This window comes from Chiloscyllium plagiosum, unplaced genomic scaffold, assembly GCF_037043375.1.
Source record: "Chiloscyllium plagiosum isolate Xiang-an unplaced genomic scaffold, Cpla_swu_hap1 HiC_scaffold_22, whole genome shotgun sequence".
Taxonomy (NCBI): Eukaryota; Metazoa; Chordata; class Chondrichthyes; order Orectolobiformes; family Hemiscylliidae; genus Chiloscyllium; species Chiloscyllium plagiosum.
The window spans coordinates 46,389,299-46,410,025 of record NW_028270160.1 but is presented as its reverse complement, the minus strand read 5'-3'; the positions used below and the strand labels follow the sequence as shown (position 1 = coordinate 46,410,025).

The 20,727-nt window shown below is 42.7% G+C and overlaps 1 protein-coding gene across 7 annotated transcripts in view; it reads right to left on the bottom strand.

Annotated features, from left to right (window-relative positions):
• Positions 1-20,727, bottom strand: part of plce1 (phospholipase C, epsilon 1) — a 388,600-nt gene that overhangs the window by 335,775 nt on the left and 32,098 nt on the right. The window contains exon 1 of one of the 7 annotated variants that reach the window (XM_087999010.1): positions 641-767. The exons of the other annotated variants lie outside the window; for them this stretch is intronic. The gene's annotated coding sequence lies outside the window, so the exon portion shown is untranslated. Of the gene's footprint in view, positions 1-640; positions 768-20,727 lie in introns of those variants that run through there. 7 annotated transcript variants of the gene reach the window in all.

The following is a 20,727-nucleotide window of genomic DNA, read 5'->3' as shown; positions in this document are numbered from 1 at the left end:
CCCAGAACATGATTATTTGAATAGAAACAAACAAATCTAATGACCTCTTGAATACCTCAACTGAAACAGTCTCTATATATTCCAGGCAGTGCATTCCAGACCCAGATCAGAGAGTGAATTTCATTTCTCACATCGCACTTATTTTTTTTCTTTTATAATTCTCATGTGCCCCTTCACTCTCAATCCTTCTGCCTCTACACTTTGGTACACTACGCCACTATTAAAGCAGCCTAGGACGCTGTATGCTTTATTAACTGTTGTGCCACCTTTAAATGAGTTGAGCACAAATTCTTCCAGGATATCTGGTCCTGCGCACATTTTAAAGTACGTACTTTCTTTTTGTTTAAACTGTCTTTCCTTGTTTTTCTATTAAAAAAAATCACCACACACTTCTCCACATTAAACCTAATGTGCCAGCAGTCTAGCACCCACCCACCCACCCAAATAATTTGAAATTATTTGTTACACATTCCCATTAAATGATTTGTTCATGCACAAGCAATTACAGTAGGATCCTCTCCAATATAAATTTACAAACAAATTTTCGTTAAGTATTGCTGTACAGCTTTAGGTTTTTGACAGAACGGCAAAATGCACAGAATTGTATAAAACGTCAAAATCATGTTTCAAAGGGACTCACTTCAATTTCACCTTTGCACACTGATCATAATCTGTAAACGCTCGAAGGGAGTCAGAAAATAGCTTAGGATAATCCTATACAACACGGCAAAATACAGCTGAGTTTTGAAGCAAACAGGCATTTCCACATATCTATCATGATGGAACGTTTGGAGAACATAAAACAAATTGCAATTTCATTCTTTTGCAGGAACCGAAAAAGGAAACTCCTGGTTTTTACAGCATGCTGACATTAATAGACATGCATATAAAATAAACTGAACTGCTGGATCAGAAATCTGATCAACAAACCCTCCCTCTGTGTAATAAAAACCACAAACACAACTCTACCAGGATGTGGTACAGTGTTGAAATGGACACGATCACCTGAGACACAAAATCTTTCACAACTTACAAACATAAAACACAACATAAAAACAAAAACGGTGCTGTGGTAAGCTATCCTCAGAGGTGATAATGTTACAAGTAATAATGTAAATCAGTGATTTAACAAGATGGCTTAGTAACTAACCAATCAACTAACTTCATTCATGCCACAAAATCACAGAAAGGGATCTAAGAAGCTCAACAGAATGAGGGTTGAACAGCCTGGGGGTTTCCACACTGCTGTCTCACTTCATAGTTTGGCCCCACAATTCACAATGGCTCCATCAGGAAATGGCCAGGAAGAAATTGGAGCAGTCTACCTCCCGCAACTGGAGAGTTGCCAAGTGAAGCTAAATAAGGGGCCAGTTATAGCCTCCTTTCTGGTTAGACCCTTTTACTGGTGCCCAAGGGGTTTTCCATTTGATGGGAACAGCGGAAGATCAACACAATGAGGTGGCTCCATGGCAAGAGGGGAAAAATGCCACACTTTATTCCAAATGGACATCCCACTGCAATATACCCCACTGATGATAACCAGACCTAGCTTGTGTCACATTACACATCCCTTACATCAAACATTATCAAGACAGAGACTACGTTGAAGTGAGTATTATTCTCTTCTCCTGCACTGGCAACTCCCAACTCAGCCAGTAGGGCTCATGTTTTGGAAGGCCCTTCTATTAATTTCCCCCACCCAGATCTCATTAATACACCCATTTCCTTAACTGGACAGTCAACTTACTCCTCGCCATCGACTTATCTGATAGTTTTACATAATCCATGAATGTGTTAGCCCCACAAAAAAGTGTTGGGTTGAAACCTAGAAAAAGAAAGTTTCCCAGTATCATGTCCTGATTCTCCAATAAAAATCCAGTCCATAAAACCATTATGACAAAGCAGGAAGGCCATTTGGCTCATCAATTCCAAACGTCTATTCTCTGCAGAGAAGCCCAGTCAGTCCCATTTCCCCTCCTCCATTCCTATAAACCCAAAACGTTCTTCCTTCAAGCGATAGTCCTTCAGAATTATCAAATCATCTATGCTTCTGCCATCCACAGTTCCAGGTCAAAAACTACACTGCTTTACGCAGAAAAGGGTTCATTGGTGGTCAAAATCCTGAAATCTGTCTCCCCTACTACTTCTATGTTCAATAAATGAAAACAAAATTTTCCTTCACCTCTTTAGCTTTACTTGATATGATCTGCCTCAGTCTCCTGTGTGCAAAAGGAGAACAACATCACTTCCTTACACTAACCTGGTGGTTAAAATCCTACATCTTTGGAACCATTTTGCAGCATCTCCTTTTCACTTCAAGGTCATTCACAGCCTTCCTAAAACATGTGGTGACTAGGACAGGACACAAGAGTTCAGCTGCACCCAACTAACACTATTCTTTTTAAAAAAAGCGTCAGTGTAACTTCCTTGCTTTTGTATTTAAACCTTTTGCTTCTGAAGCCAGTATTGCATATGGCTTGGTAATTACTTTTTCTGATGTGTCCTCTTGCTTACAAAGGCCAATATACACAAACTCCCAGATTACCCTGGCCACAATTAAGAACTTTGCCATTGCATTTATTGCCTTGCGATAACCCTTCTGTCAAAATGCATCACTTCAGAGTTCAGTGCATGAAATCCCATCTATTCTGTTTGTGGGATTGTTTCAGACAATGAAAAATATCATAGCATCCTCTTAAGAGGGATTTGGTCTGAGCAACAGATATCTCACCTGCCACAGCACAACTAGCAAGGACTCTGCATTCCCTCTTCCGGGAAGTTAAAGAAGTAGCCAATGATAGACTTCTCCCAGGATCAAAAAAGGACCCTGGGACAAAAACCCTATCTTCTAGAACTGCAGGTCAATCAGAGGGCAGCAGCTCCTCACAGACATCAGCACCACTATGGTAATAACCTTAAAATAAATACTTTTGTCTGTGCTTGAAAGTCCTCCAATATTGCAGGCAAACTTATTTTATTTGCTTCCTCATTTTAACTTCCATCTTCTTTTCCACTCAGGTCTGATTTTAAATACTTTTTTAAAAACTAAATTTGCAGCATAAACAATTTTAGTTTCTCATTTAAAATCACCAACAATGTTTATTGTATGCCATCAGCCTAGTTTCCTTGCTGTTAAAAGGAACAGTCTGCATAAAGAACTAGGTTGCACCATGTAAAGATATTGGTGGGAGGGGGGAGGATCAATTTAAAAGCTAAAATTGGTAAGATAAAGGAACCTTGGATAACGAGAGCGGTGGAGCTTCTCGTCAAAAGGAAAAGGTAGCTTACATAAGGTGGAGGTAGCTAGGGTCAAGCTCAGCTCTACAGGATTACAGGCTGGCGAAGAAGGAGTTTAAAAATGATCTGAGGAGAGCCAGGAGGGGGCACGAGAAAGGCTTGACAGAACGGATTGGGGGGAACACAAAGGCATTTTACACATGAGAGGAATAACAGAATGGTCAAAGAGTAGGGCCGATCAAGAATAGCATAGGGAATTCGTGTGTGGAGTCGGAGGTGATAGGGGAAGCCCTAAATGAGTTTTTTGCTTCTGAGTTTACAAAAGAAACAAACTTTGTAGTGAATGAAACCTTTGAAGAGCAGGTGTGCATGCTGAAATGGATAGAGATAGAGGAAGCTGATGTGCTGAAAATTTTGTCAAACAAACAGGCCCGGACCAGATTTGTCCTCGGCTGCTTTGGGAAATGAGAAACGCAATTGCTTCGCCACTTGCGAAGATCTTTTCATCCTCGCTCTCCACTGGAGTCGTACCTGAGGACTGGAGAGAGGCAAATGTAATTCCTCTCTTCAAGAAAGGAAATAGGCAAATCCCCGGCAATTACAGACCAGTAAGTCTCACGTCTGTCGTCTGCAAGGTGTTAGAAAGGATTCTGAGGGATAGGATTTATGACCATCTGGAAGAGCATGGCTTGATTAAATGCAGTCAACACGGCTTTGTGAGGGGCAGGTCATGCCTCACAAACCTTATTGAGTTCTTTGAGGATGTGACTAGAAAAGTTGATGAGGGTCGAGCTGTGGATGTGGTGTATATGGACTTCAGTAAGGCATTTGATAAGGTTCCCCATGGTAGGCTTATTCAGAAGGTTAGGAGGAATGGGATTCAGGGGAACATAGCTGTCTGGATATAGAATTGGCTGGCCAACAGAAGACAGCGAGTGGTAGTAGAAGGAAAATATTCTGCCTGGAAGTCGGTGGTGAGTGGTGTTCCACAGGGCTCTGTCCTTGGGCCTCTATTGTTTGTAATTTTTATTAATGACTTGGATGAGGGGATTGAAGGATGGGTCAGCAAGTTTGCAGATGACACAAAGGTTGGAGGTGTCGTTCACAGTATAGGCGGCTGTTGTAGGCTGCAGCGGGACATTGACAGGATGCAGAGATGGGCTGAGAGGTGGCAGATGGAGTTCAACCTGGATAAATGTGAGGTGATGCATTTTGGAAGGTTGAATTTGAAAACTGAGTACAGAATTAAGGATAGGATTCTTGGCAGTGTGGAGGAACAGAGGGATCTGGGTGTGCAGGTACATAGATCCCTTAAAATGGCCACCCAAGTGGACAGGTTTTTAAGAAAGCATATGGTGTTTTGGCTTTCATTAACAGGGGGATTGAGTTTAAGAGTCGTGAGATCATGTTGCAGCTCTATAAAACTTTGGTTAGACCGCACTTGGAATACTGCGTCCAGTTCTGGTTGCCCTATTATAAGAAAGATGTGTATGCTTTGGAGAGGGTTCAGAGGAGATTTACCAGGATGCTGCCTGGACTGGAGGGCTTATCTTATGGAGGAGAGGTTGACTGAGCTCAGACTTTTTTCATTGGAGAAAAGGAGGAGAAGAGGGGACCTAATTGAGGTATACAAGGTAATGAGAGGCATAGATAGAGTCAATAGCCAGAGACTATTTCCCAGGGCAGAAATTACTAACACGAGGGGTCATAGTTTTAAGCTGGTTGGAGGAAAGTATAGAGGGGATGTCAGAGGCGGGTTCTTTACACAGAGTTGTGAGAGCATGGAATGCGTTGCCAGCAGCAGTTGTGGAGGCAGGCTCGTTGGGGACATTTAAGAGACTCCTGGACATGCATATGGTCACAGAAATTTGAGGGTGCGTACATGAGAATCAGTGGTCGGCACAACATAGTGGGCTGAAGGGCCTGTTCTGTGCTGTACTGTTCTATGTTCTAAAACAAGGAGTAATATTTTCATTCTGCAAGTAGCGAGCCTGTGGAATTATCTGCCACAGAAAATACTTGAGGCCAAAGCATCAAATGCTTACAAGAAAGAGTCAAATTGAATTCATAGGAATCGAAGGGTCTAGGGTAGAAAGCAGAAATAGGATACTGAGTTCAGTGATGAGCCCTGATCATATTGAATGGTGGAGCAGGCTAGAGGGCCTGAATGGCCTACTCTCACCCCTATATTCTATATGCTCTATAAAGCTGAAAGTGATGTTAAGAAAAAAGATGTAGAGATTTCCTCAAAGGTAACTAACAGCCCCCTCCTCATTTAACATCCTTTTGCTCTGTTCATTATGAACATTCTCCAACAAACACTTTGGGTCCTAAAATAATAATAGGAGATTCTAGCCTGGGTGCACATTACACTATTTTAGACAGAAGCATTAACCTGTTTGTGATATGTAGCTTTATGAATTTCAAATGAATGTTGTACTTCCATCTCAGAAATTTCAGCGTTTATACACACACACACACACACTCTAGATGTTATACATTCCACAGGTAGTTCTTCCATAACGCAATGCTTACATTCTTGTGCAACCCTGCATCATAGAAAAATCGCACTTTAGAAACAGCACTTAAAACGTTGGCAACGTAGTGGCGTTACATCAAAGACTCGGTTTCGAAAGCATAAACCTTTTTAAAAAGGTGTCCAATTTGGCAATCAGGTTAGTAAACTCACATTAAAGAAATGTGCGTTATAGCAGAATGACCTTGTATACAATATTTGACCTTGTATACAATTCCTGAAGAAGGGCTTATGCCCGAAACGTCGATTCTCCTGTTCCCTGGATGCTGCCTGGCCTGCTGCGCTTCTCCAGTGGCACATTTTCGGCTCTGGTCTCCAGCATCTGCAGACCTCACTTTCTCCACAATATTTGAATACTGTGCTATAGGAATGCCAGTGCCAGTGTGATGCCAGCTATGCAGGCCATACATCCCAAAGACTAGCAGATTGCAAACAGCAAATCCCTTCAGCTGTTCCCAAAAAGGTAATGTGCTGACCGTGCCCAACCAGCCTGCATTTTGCATTGTCACATGAGAAGCTCCAGCTCCTCCAAGACCGTGTTAGGGAACTGGAGCTGGAGTTGGATGAACTTCGGATCATTCGGGAGGCAGAGGGGGTCATAGATCAGAGTTATAGGGAAGTAGTAACTCCAAAGATGGCAGATAGATGGGTGACAGTGAGGGGGACTGGGAGGAAGCAGCCAGTGCAGGGACCCCCTGCGGCCGTTCCCCTCAAGAACAAGTATACCGTTTTGGATACTTGTGGGGGGGACGACTTACCAGGGGTAAGTAACGGGTCTCAGGTCTCTGGCACGGAGCCTGTCCCCGTTACTCAGAAGGGAAGGGTGAAGAAGAGCAGAGCAGTAATAATTGGGGACTCGATAGTTCGGGGCACAGATAGGCGGTTTTGTGGGAACGAGAGAGACTCACGTTTGGTATGTTGCCTCCCAGGTGCAAGGGTACGTGATGTCTCTGATCGTGTTTTCCGGGTCCTGGAGGGGGAGGGGGAGCAGCCCGAGGTCGTGGTCCATATTGGCACCAACGACATAGGTAGGAGGAGTGCCGAGGATGTTAGACAGGCTTTCAGGGAGCTAGGTTGGAAGCTCAGAGTTAGAACGAACAGAGTTGTTGTCTCTGGTTTGTTACCCGTGCCATGTGATAGAGATTCGAGGAATAGGGAAAGAGAACACTTAAATGCGTGGCTACAGGGATGGTGCAGGAGGGAGGGATTCCGGTTTTTGGATAACTGGGGTTCTTTCTGGGGACGGTGGGACCTCTATAAACAGGATGGTCTACACCTGAACCTGAGGGACACCAGTATCCTTGGGGGGAGGTTTGCTAGTGCTCTTGGGGGGGGGGTTTAACTCTGCAGGGGCATGGGAACCCAGATTGTAGCTTCAGGGTGCAGGGCCTGGAGTGTAGGGAGGTTAGGAACATGGCATCAATTTCAAAGGAGGGTGCCTGTAAACAGGAAAGTGGCTTGAAGTGTGTATACTTCAATGCAAGAAGTATACGAAATAAGGTAGGTGAACTTGCAGCGTGGGTTGGTACCTGGGACTTCGATGTTGTGGCTATTACGGAGACATGGCTAGAACAGGGACAGGATTGGCTGTTGCAGGTTCCAGGATTTAAATGTTTTAGTAGGGTCAGAGGTGGGGGTAAAAGAGGGGGAGGTGTGGCATTGCTTGTCAAAGATAGTATTACAGTGGTGGAAAGGACGATGGATGAGGACTTGCCATCTGAGGTAGTTTGGGCTGAGGTTAGGAATAGGAAAGGTGAGGTCACCCTGTTAGGAGTCTTTTACAGGCCTCCTAATAGTCTTAGAATCATTGAAGAAAGGATAGGGAAGGTGATTCAGGAGATGAGTGACAGTAATAGGGTGGTTGTTATGGGGGACTTTAACTTTCCTGATATTGATTGGGAAAGCTATAGCTCAAGTTCGTTAGATGGGTCAGTGTTTGTTCAATGTGTGCAGGAGAGTTTCCTGACACAATATGTAGACAGGCCAACAAGAGGTGAGGCCATACTGGATTTGGTTCTGGGTAACGAACCAGGCCAGGTGTTAGAATTAGAGGTAGGTGAGCACTTTGGGGACAGTGACCATAATTCGGTGATTTTTACTCTCGTGATGGAGAGGGATAAGTGTGTACTACAGGGCAAGAGTTATAGCTGGGGTCAGGGAAACTATGATGCGGTGAGGCATGACTTAGGATGTGTGGCTTGGAATAGTAGACTCCAAGGCAAGAGTGTAAATGATATGTGGAGCTTGTTCAAGGAGCAACTATTGAGTGTCCTTGATAATTATGTACCTGTCAGGCAGGGAGGAAAGGGTCGTGCGAGGGAGCCGTGGTTTAATAAGGAATTGGAATCCCTTGTTAAATGGAAGAGGGCGGCCTATCTCAAGATGAGACGTGAAGGTTCAATTGGGGCGATTGAGAGTTATAGGGTAGCCAGGAAGGACCTGAAGAGAGAGCTAAGAGCAGCAAGGAGGGGACATGAAAGGTCCTTAGTCGGTAGGATTAGGGAAAACCCTAAGGCTTTCTATAGGTATGTTAGGAATAAAAGAATGACTAGGGTAGGAATAGGTCCAGTCAAGGATAGTAGTGGGAAGTTGCGTGTGGAGGCGGAAGAGATTGGGGAGACACTGAATGAATACTTTTCTTCAGTATTTACTCAGGAACAGGGCATTGTCGTCGATGTGAATACTGAGTCACAAATAAGTAGAATGGATGGCTTTGAGGTATGTAGAGAAGATGTGTTGGAAATCCTGGAAAAGGTGAAAATAGATAAGTCCTGATGGCATTTATCCTAGGATTCTCTGGGAAGCAAGGGAGGAGATTGCAGAGCCATTGGCCTTGATTTTTATGTCCTCTTTGTCTACAGGAGTAGTGCCAAAAGACTGGAGGATAGCAAATGTGGTTCCCTTGTTCAAAAAGGGGAGTAGGGATAACCCTAGTAACTATAGGCCGGTGAGTCTCACTTCTGTTGTGGGCAAAGTCTTAGAGAGAATTGTAAGGGATAGGATTTATGCACATCTGGATAGGAATAATGTGATCAAGGATAGTCAGCATGGTTTTGTGAAGGGCAGGTCGTGCCTCACAAACCTTATTGAATTCTTTGAAAAGGTGACGAAGGAGGTTGATGAGGGGAAAGCGGTAGATGTGGTATATATGGATTTTAGTAAGGCGTTTGATAAGGTTCCCCATGGTAGGCTACTGCAGAAAATACGGAGATATGGCATTGAGGGTGAGTTGGAGGTTTGGATTAGGAATTGGCTGGATGGAAGAAGACAGAGGGTAGTAGTTGATGGCAAAGTTTCTTCATGGAGTGCCGTCACTAGCGGTGTTCCGCAAGGATCGGTTTTGGGACCATTGCTGTTTGTCATTTTTATAAATGACCTGGAAGAGGGGTTAGAAGGTTGGGTGAGCAAGTTTGCGGATGATACGAAAGTCGGAGGAGTTGTTGACAGTGAGGAAGGATGTGGCAGGTTACAGCAGGATATAGAGAAGCTGCAGAGCTGGGCAGAAAGGTGGCAAATGGAATTCAATGTAGCTAAGTGTGAGGTGATTCACTTTGGGAAGAATAACAAAAAGATGGGGTACTGGGCTAATGGTCGGATACTTGGTAGTGTGGATGAGCAGAGGGATCTTGGTGTCCATGTACACAGATCTCTGAAAGTTGCCACCCAGGTAAATAGTGCGGTGAGGAAGGCATATGGCGTACTGGCTTTTATTGGTAGAGGAATTGAGTTCCGGAGTCCTGAGGTCATGATGCAGTTGTATAAGACTCTGGTGCGGCCGCATCTGGAATATTGTGTGCAGTTTTGGTCGCCATACTATAGGAAGGATGTGGAGGCACTGGAACGGGTGCAGAGGAGGTTTACCAGGATGTTGCCTGGTATGGAAGGAAGATCGTATGAGGAAAGACTGAGACACTTGGGGCGGTTTTCATTAGAGAAAAGAAGGTTTAGGGGTGACTTGATTGAGGTGTACAAGATGATTAGGGGGTTAGATAGGGTTGACAGTGTGAACCTTTTCCTGCGTATGGAGTTGGGTATTACAAGGGGGCATAGCTTTAAATTAAGGGGGGGTAGATACAGGACTGAAGTTAGGGGTAGGTTCTTCACTCAGCGAGTCGTAAGTTCATGGAATGCCCTGCCAGTAGCAGTGGTGGACTCTCCCTCTTTATGGGCATTTAAGCGGGCATTGGATAGGTATATGGAGGATAGTGGGTTAGTATAGGTTAGGTGGGCTTGGATCGGCGCAACATCGAGGGCCAAAGGGCCTGTACTGCGCTGTATTCTTCTATGTTCTATGTTCTATGATTCAGCGATTGGACAGCATTTGCTACATATCAGTGAGAGGAGAATTATGCTGACAACCAATTTAAAAAGTGGTCTCTTAGCCCTACAGCAAAAGCACACTTCTTCATACTAGAAGCTGCATATATTAATATAGGGACCCCTTTGCAGACAGGAGAAAGATGAACACACATTGCACGTTTTTTTAAACTCGACCAAATGGACGATAGCCATGCTCAGATTCATCTTTCAGGGAAAAAACCTTGACCAGAGGCAATGTCTATTGATTAAAATGCAAAGAAAGCAGCACAGCTAACATCGTGAACTCAGAGTTTGTGAAAATGTCACGACTAACCAGCATTCTCTTGCCAGCCATCAGCATTCTCTTCAAAAAAGTGATTTGCCCTGAAGAGTGCAAGACAAACAGCTTCTCCCCCACCCCACTCCCGTTATGCTCAAATTCTGTACAACTGACGACTATGTATGTTATACAATACATAGCAAGTTTATAGTATGTTGTACAGCACATTGTACAGTGGGTGCCTGATTTGCAAATGGCCAGTTTACAAATGCATGTACTTCCGAATGTGCTTCAGAAAGCAGTGTAATCTTAAAGATTCAACATAATTATTTCCTGCACTTACAAAGCAGCTTTTAGATTGTCCTGAATTAAGTTCCAATTTGTGTACAGATTGACTTGCAAATATACTGAATGTTACCAGTTCATAGCCCAGGGTTTGCCACTACATAAGATTAATGCTTTGTGCGTACACAGTCATGTTGTTCAGAGTTTTTATTACAAGGCAACTAGGGAAAAGGCTTCCATTATATCATTCTGATTAGTATGTCTATATTATTTCAATGCCAACATACATTGATTTTTTTTGCTCTGTCACTACAACTTTATGAACCTGCACATGTTCTACACCATTTTCATTCATAGCTTATAGAGTCAGCTATACAGCATGGGAACAGACCCTTCATCCATGTTGACCAGATATCCCTTCCCATTCATGTACCCATCCAGATGCCTTTTAAAAGATGTAATTGTACTAGCCCCACCCACACCCTCTGGCAGCTCATTCCAAACACGCACCACCCTCTGCATGAAAAAGTTGCCCCTTAGGTCCCTTTTAAATTTTTCCCCTCTCACCCTAAATCTATGCCCTCTAGTTCTTGACTCCTCCACCCTGGGAAAAGACCTTGTTTATTTACCCTATCCATGTCTCTCATGATTTTATAAACCTCTATAAGGTGTCCCCTCAGCATCCAACTGTCCAATAAAGGCAAGCATACCAAACACCTTCACTATTACCTACAGAATGTATCTGGTGTATTGTTGGTCATTGGTAGCCACCCAAGTATGAGGGCCAACGTTTGGAGAATTCCTTCAGGTTCAGTGTCAGTGTATGCTTGTGCACTCTGGATTCTAATGTAACTTTAACTTGATGTTAGCATTTCAGCTAAAAAATATCAAGCTGGAAGCAGTGCCTGATGCAATATCTTTACCGGAGACATTTGGAACTATTAAGTTAAAATATATGAAGGCATTTGTGTGGTATTAGAAATCTGCAGCAAAGTTTGTGGTAGGTGAAAATCACTCAACTGCTTGGTTATGGGCCCACCCATTCAATCGGTACAATGTACATGATTTTGCTCAGTTTGGGTACTGCAGAAATGCTTCAACTTGGAGTCATCGTAGTCAGTCACGGAGACTCTAATGGAGTTGCTTCTACAGAGCTGGGATACGATTTCTGCTGCACACAGGGTTGTTAGAATACCTACCTACAGTATAGGAAACCCTCAAATACAAGTTTCCTTATGATGCTGAAGAGGAGTCACTGGGACTTGAAATGTTAACTCTGCTTTCTCTACAAGATGCTGTCGGACCTGTTGAGTTTCTCCAGCAATTTGTTTCTGTGTGCATCATCATGATTTTAAGGTTTTTGCAAAGATTTATAGCTCAGGTCATGGAGGGGTTTGCTCGCCAAGCTGGTGGGTTGCCATGCCGACATTTCATCACCATGCTAGGTAACATCAGTGAGACTTCCGTGAAGCATTTTTGTTCTACTCTGTTTGATATTTATATGATCTGGCCTTTTTAAAGGTGGGTGTTGGCATTTCCAGTTTTTCTCTGCAGAGGTCTGTATATAGAGTCTATTTCTACATGCTCGTAGATGGCATTCCGGGTTTGAAAACCAGGCCTCCAGGAATTCCCGTGCCTGTCTCTCGTTAGCTTGTCCTATGACAGTTACATTGTCTCAAGGGCCATTAATTTGACTGGGGAAAATGCTGCTCGTTTAACAGGGTTATGTTGTCCTTGGTTATTTTCAACTGGGGTTGTAAAAGACAGAGGTTCCGATTGGTCTGGGATTAGGCCACTTTAATTAGGGCTAACAGATACTGCCTAAGGCAACAATCACAGAAAAGGGCTTTTCGGGTTTATTTTAAACAAAAACATCTGCACAATGAAAGAGTAATAGCCTGTTCTCCCTGTTCAGCAATTTTTTCAAGTTTGGTTTAATTTTAGCCAGGGACCCCAAGAAACTGCTGGGGACATAAGCAGCCTGTTCAAAACTAATGGCAAAAGAGACAGCTACAGTGAAAAGAGGTTCCATGCTGATTCTCTCTGACATCCCTCCTGTGAGAACCTGCATTTGATTTGACCTTTTTGCCAAGGGGTATTTTTATGGGCTGTTGCTGGCAATTAGAACATCTCTTTATTAAGTTGTGGGCAACATCGTGTCAGTTGGGTTTTCAAATAGTTGTTCTTCTGAACTCTGCTCTCTTTGGCTTGTGTTTCATTTGGTAGTCTGTAAATAAATTGTTTTGTTTAAAAACAGTTGTTTGACCAGCTGCATTCTTTCTGGAATATCCACTTCACGTCTGCTTAAAACAACTAGAAAAATTAGGGTCCGAGCTACCTTCTTGAAATGTTTTGAGGGGGCCTGGCCTGGTCTGTAACACCCTCCTTGTCTTGAGGAGAGAGAGTTGGTCATGCCATTTTGCTGCTAGCTGGTGTTCGTGTATCTGGACTGCTAGTTCGGTCAGTGTCCGCTGTGGTGTTTATGACAGCCATTACACAGGATTTTATCTATTACATTGGGATTTTGACCCAGTGACAGGGAACAAACAGCAATATATTTTCAAGTCAGGATAGCAAGTAGTTTGGAGGGGGACCTGGCAGATGGTGGCACACCCATGTATCTGCTGCCTTTGTCCTTCTAGATGGAACTGGTTGTGTCGAGTGTGGTAAATTTCTGCAGTGGACACCACACACTACTGCTCCTGAGCATGGATAGGAGAGGGAGTGAATATTTGTGACTGTGGTGCCAATTAAGCGAGCTTTTTTGTCCTAGATATAGTGTTAGATTTGAGTGTTGTTAGAGCTGCACTCCAAGCAAGTGGGGAGTATTCCATCACTTTCCTGACTTGCACTTTTCAATTATGGACAGTCTTTGGGGAGTTGCTCACCTCAATATTCCCAGCCTCTGACCTGCTCGTGTAGCCACTATATTTACACACATGACTAATTCAGTTCATTTTCTGGATATTGGTAACCCCCAAGATGTTGAGAGTGGGAGATTCAGTGATGGTAATGCCAATGAATGTCAAAAGACAATGCTCAGCTTCTATCTTGTTGCAAATATCAAAGTCTGGTATTTTGTGTGGCTTCAACACTACTTACCACTTATCAGCCCAAGCCTGGATATTGTCCAAGTCTTGCTGAATTTGGACATGGACGCCTTCAGAATCTGAAGAGTCACAAACAGGGCTGAACATTGACGTTTCTCTTTTATCAGAATAAGTGGGGATGTGCAATCATTGGTGAACACTGAGGCGGCTGAAGATAGTTGGGCTTCACACTACCCTATGGTAGTGTCCCTACCTCTGCACCTGGGTTCAAGTTTTATCTGCTCTAGAGTGCATCATTACACATCTGAACAAGTTGATTAGAAATACCTGAGGAACTCCTGCAGATTGGTCCTAGAGTTGAGATGACAGACCCCCAACAACCACAACCATCTTCCTTTGTGCCAGGTATAACTCAGAGTTGCACCCTCCAACTCCCACTGACTCCAGTTTTGCTAAGACCTCCTTGCTGCCACAAGATCAAACGTGGCCTTGATATCAAGAGCAGTCAGTCGCACCTCACCTATTTTGTCCATGTTTGAATCCAAGCGGAACTGAGGACAGGTGTGAAGTGCCCTGTGTGGGAACCAGACCCATGCAGATGGGAAGATCTGTGGTGAACAACAGGATTCAGTTTATCTCATTTTCCCCCTTAAATATCTGCAAATGAAACAGATGGATTTCAAATCACATGCGAAAAGGATTGACAAAGACCTCTCTCCTGTGCTACCATTGCTATATTCTTACTGCCTGGGGAATTTTCAAAAATTGCATATGTTCATGAAACTAGCTTAGATCGATATTCACAGAACAGAAACAGTCCATTTGGTCTGTGCTAGTTTTTATGCTCTGCAAGAGCCTCCTCTCACCATATCCAATCTTTTCTCCTTCATACATAACTCTCTTTAACCTTACATGCTGTTCACTCAACCATTTTCATATAGTAGAACTCCACATTACAACCATATGCTAATCGGCCAGCTCAATTTACCGAACAAACCCTCTAAGTATTAAAAAATATCTATCAGGTCATATCCCAGTATTCTCCTTTCTAGTTTGGACTACTGTCTTCATGGCACTGAAGATTCAGTCCACTCTTATCAATTGCTTTTCAGTATTGAAAGAGTGTGGGCATCTGCAGAGAATGCGAGAGAGAACTGTGAGGAGACATTAATCATCGTAAATTAAGCATATCTGACAAACAAAGCCAGCCTGTTTTAAGTTTGAGCTTTGGAATCAAAATCTAAGACACCTAAAACTTTCGTACATTATGACTCAATATCCTGGAGCTAGTCAACATGAACAACAGCTAGTCAAGTATCCAACTCATTGGGTCTTTGTCCTACTCTTGAATGAATGAGTCATTTTCACGAGGCCAATTTTCTTTGGAATGTGCAAACGCTCAAAATATGGCTCCCCAAGTGAAGAGGTGGGAGGTTTGTTTTATGAAGCTTGGTGTAGAATCCAGTTGGGTGTTGAACGGGACTTAAATTACTCGTGTTATTACCTCAAGATTGACAAGTCAGTCAGATGGGGCTTTTTTTTGTTATACTTAATGAAAGGCTGCTGGTCCTAAAAACATACCAATTAATCAAAATACATGCTACAGATTCCCCAGAACTTTAGTTTTCTGAAAGTCAGCAAGGAGCTGATTTTAGAAACTGCAGGAAATGTTTACACACCAAACAGCAATTACTGGACTTTCAGACATGATCAAATTGACCATGTTTGTGTTGAAACAGATGTCCACCTAAAGTTTATATTATCCTTGACTGAATGTGCTGGATATCTGACCAGTGTTAATTTAAATCATTAGGTATGGTGTCTTATTTTCTTTATCTTTGCTTCCCTCCCTAATGAAAAAAACGTGCCAGAATCGATTCAATGGAATCAATAATTTTCATGCAAGAGATCCAGTTACCTCATTGCATTCACAACTGTGGAATACATGGGTTATTCGGCCAATTCTTCAAATTGAATGAATTTGTGTAAACCAGCTACAAGATGCTTTGAATTTTCTTCGGTCATCCTGATTTAGGAACAGCTGACTCTCATTCATTTCCTTTTGCATTCAGGCTGCTGTTTTAAACATTTGGAGAAGAAAACCTAACCACGCCTGAAACTCCATTCTCATCGAGCCTGCTCTGTACCAATCCAAAATTTGGAATCTGTTCAAGTTTCCTTTGATTGCATGACATCCTCAAATCACGCAAAACCATTTGCTCAGAAAATCTGAAAAGCTGCCTGTGTTTCAAAATGGGGACAGAAGGAATAAAGTTCATAGAAATGGCATCCAAGAGGACACAAGGTTTTAAGCAGCTTTCGTAGTCGAGTTTTCAAAGGTTAATTTTTCTGTAATATAAATCAACTTACTTTGCAAGTTCGTTTTTGGCTAAATTGGTGCTCAAAGGACTGATATCACCTCACCCTGTGTTTAGCGACTTCTTGACCAAGTGAGTAATCTGGTTGAAGGCTGGCTTTACACTGCAGTGAAGCTGAGTGATCCCAATGGACCAATAAATGCCACATTGAATTATTGAGCATGCTTCACTGTAATTTACTGTGCTCCTCTGGCTTAATATTACTTCATTACCTTAGATCACTTTCTCAATGATCGGAGTAGCAGGACTGAACCACAGGACTGAAACATGTGAACATCACACTGGCACCACCCCAGTCCAATCTTACCTAATTCCAAGAGCCTTCTTTAAAGTCTTTGCATAGTATCTACAAAGAGATGCACACTATCTAATGCGCAGTGCCCTCACTTCCTCAGTACTATGTTGTACTTAAATTTACAATAGTGGTAGGGGCCAGATATGGTACTGTATTTTGTTAAATGAATTCCCAACTCAGTTGAATAAAATATGTAATAACTTAAATCTCACATTCAATATTTATATCATATTAGCATCCTTGGAACTTTGAGCTGAATTGCACTTATTTTTGGTTGTGTCAAGTTGTTTGGAGGTGACCTAAGTCAGACTTCTAGCCATATCTCAGGAAATAAGTCTTTATAATGTACCTATCCTGCCCCAGAGCATTCATCTCATCTTACCATGTATTGTTCCTGGAAGAAACTTGCCGCTCAATGAATATCTACCAAAGGTCCATCACTAGCTCATGTCATAGTTAAAAGGTCACACTGTGTGTGCCCACACAAGCACTGGCACACTGAAGCTGCCCTGCTCAGACATGATATTCAGTCAGAAGGTGGAAGACGGTACTGTGATTCTCCAACAGAGTCCTGAAAGTCCTGGTCAAAGGACTGCTGTAAAACAAGGTCCTCCTCTTCATGGAGGACCAAATGTAAACAGTGGAGTTACATTTCCTACTTTCCATACTGCCAGAACCTCTCCAGAATTTTGAAAAAGAGCCACTAATGCATTAACTGTCTCCATAATCACCTCAATGAAACGCAGCACATCTAATGCAGATAAATGATCAAGATCAATCTAGTTATGTTTGAATACTAACTCTTCACTATTGGTTAATTTAGTTCCTCAGTTTCACAGGTCACCTCATTATTCAAGGAGATTTTCTTCAGATTAACACAAGGTAATTCTTCAATCTTTCTGTAATGTTCTCTACTATATGTTATCCTGTCCACACCAATAATAGGCCCACATTTGCCCTTACTAATCTTTTCCCCTTCACATACACAAGGCAGCTTTTACAGTCTGTGTTTCTCATTGGCTTACTTTCATACATCTCTTTTCATTCTTTATCAGTGCCTTGGTCTTCCTTTGCTGTGTTCTGAATCGTCCACAAATCCTCAAGTTTACCACTTCTTCTGGCATCCATACACATCACTTCCTTTGACATAACACAATCATTAACCATTGCTGAGTTGCAGCTTAGAGGAATTTATACTCATGGTACTACCCAAAACTGACACCATACTTTGATTCAGTGATAGAAATTCTTCACTTACCAGGTGTCCCTTTTTGTAGTGTGCCACTCCACCTCCTTTTCACTTTAATCTATGCCTCTCCCCACATGCCCACCCCCAAACCAACACTGGTCAATCTGGATTGCAAGAGGTCAAAACCCAATCAAAAAAAAATTCAGTCTCAAATGTAGCCTTAAGACTAAATTTCTAGGTTTTGCAGCAAGATAGAAATGTTCAGGAATTCAAGCGAAACTATTCTTTGAACTAAACATGCTTTCATGTACAACAAAAGGGAAATAAGTGATAACTGTTACTTTGTCCAGCAAGCAGACTTTGGAATTATTTAAAGCACAGGATTGTCAATGCCACAATGAGCGTGGAAAAGAACAAGATGTAACAACCCAATCATTGTGTTTCAAGTGGATTGGAAGTGGTACACAGCGAGGGTGTGTGTTCTGGAGAAAGCTGATTAATGTAGAATAGAAACATCAGAAAAGTAAATAGATAGGGTTGAATGAGTGAACAAGGTCACTGGTATGAGAACAGAACAGAGTGGAAGCCAGATGGATGACAAGAGACTCTGGAGATAATCAGGAAAAAAACCGACAGTTCTTTAATAATAATTATCACAAACACTGCGTTGGTATTCAAAGCTTTGGCTGTTATCAATTCAGTGATTCATAATTCATTTAACTCTGTCAAAACATTAACAAATTTTAAAAAACATTCTTAAATCTTGTAAGTTTACAAATAGTCTTGACCAGAATTCTCATGAAAAAATATTGCGTTTTGACTTTATCGCAGGTGCTACAATGGAACTTATTTACTACAATTCACTAATGCATTTATAAAGATATGTACAACTGCTTTCATTGCAAAGGTCCATCTATGAGGCATAAATCTCCTCCAACAACATAGATTTGATGCTTAAAATTAGCTCTTTCCTAAGTAGTTAACAAGGCTGTCATCTCTTTCATTTTTCATGGTTTACCTTTTGTCTCAAAAGGCGATCTCCATAAAAGATCACTAAATGGAATTGCCTTAACTATAAGCTGGTCTGATGCCACTGCCAGTGTTCCAGAGATGCAGGTTTTTTTTTTTACTAGACAAGATCCACCTGTTAGCTTCCAAACTCAAATTCATGAAGTTACAAGAATTCAACATCACAAACTCAGTACAGTAACAATTAAAATGGCATTGTGGCAGAACTGTGAAATTAAAATGTTGCGAATAAACCAAATCAGAAAGGTTTGCAAAGCTACAGTTCAATTACCACAATTCGTAGAGTGTGTTCAAAACTAGAAGCCCAGCTGAAAACGAATAAAATTCACCTTGTTTGACCAACAGTTTTGGTAAAGTGAAATCTGGATGCAAGTAACAATTGAAGACCTGATCACTTTTTTTTTGAAACAAACTGTCATCAAATTTTGAGGTTATCCAGCTACCACATCTCCACGCCCAATGCCATAAAAGATGGCACAGCTGCCATTCCCACAGTACACCAACTTCTTGCAATGTTCCGATTGCATTGTGCCAAATTCCTTTGAACACAGCAATTCCATGAAAATATCCACAGCTGTTGGGAAAATGGGCAAACTAGGTCACGACAGTTTTATCACAGTGAATAAAACATAGGCAGGACGTGTACAAAACGAGATGAATTTAGAGGGCCATAACAGCCGTAATACACAGGATGGGTAAAATCTTACAGCAGCCCGAGTGATGTGGGCTTTGGTGGTTTCTATGGCAGAATCACGACAGAAGTCTTGCTGAGACACCTGAACAGTCAGAAACAACTCAGCACATCTTTTAACTAACTTCCAGGTGTTGAGGGGTGATTCACAATTGGCAGTCTGTTGCCTATGCAAAGGATTATTTCTAGTTAAATATCTTATTAACACCACATCTCATCTTAGTAACATGCAGCTTCCTTCCTGACCAAAGCTACTAAGCAAACTAAATTACAGACAAAAACAAACTGTAGGTGCTGGAATCCAAAGTAGACAAGCAGGAGGCTGGAAGAACACAGCGAGGCAGGCAGCTTCAGGTGGTGTAATCCTTCTTCAGGACCACTAGATGCTGAGAAATTTCGACACGGAGGGCAGGTAGGTATATTCTGATCTCCGTTCACTGCCTGCTTCAAGAGGGACATCCACCAGGCAACACCATCCCAGTGCACACTTCATGGACACCAGTCATGCCCACCCTGCATCCAGACACTGGCATATGCCATGTGCCAGCCTCTAAGAACCCTTAAGGCACATCCCCAATCCACTTATAATACGCTGGTGCATCTCAGGCTGCACTCAGGGGCGTGAACCTAGCTCATGGGCTGGACCAGGTGTTCAGTGCTCATTCACTGAGCCTTGCCAGATATTCCCAATATTCCTGCCATGCTTTGCCTGGTCTTGCTGCACCTTGCCCCTCAGCCAGACATACAAGGCTGACTGGATTGTCAATACGGTCATTTCACACAGACACAGAGCCAGGAAGCTTGTCACGATTGATTTGACAAAGGACTGCTGCCCAAGGCTTTAGTCTTCACTCAGGGACTCCTACATCAAGTTGAGGGCAACCACAGGGGTTCAGATACGAGTCAGTCGGCTGCTCAGAATAGACAGAGTCCAGATCTTCTCTGTCTAAAGGTGGCTGAGTCGTCGAATATCAGCAGTTTACCACCTGTCTTGATTTTCTGCCCCTTTTGGGGGCTGTTTTCCTCCAGGAATGAGAAAGATGCATCTATTGTGGGAGATGGCAGGAGATAGCACAACTAAGTTTGTGCAGGTGGAAGAGCCCTGAGTGAGTAGGCAGCACTCAGGAAATACAGGGTATTGAGTTGGGATTGGCAAGAGGGGATGATTTTGCAGCTAATGATGAGTGTGGTACAGTATGAGGCTTGGTGAGAGGTGGATACAGTCACAGGGACAGAGCGGGTCGAAGTGTTGAAGAGATGATGACGACATTTTTCTTGGCTGACTAGACTGGACTTTTTTGCCTATATTGCCGTGCGTCCCTTTAAGATTGCACTGAACCAGACAGCACCCCACTCTAGGCTGGCATGAGCTGGTAGCAGCGCCTCCCTATTGATCCTGAGGTGGGGGGGTAGGGGTGGTTTGAGGACATGCTGCTCCCGAATCACCCCATCCAACAG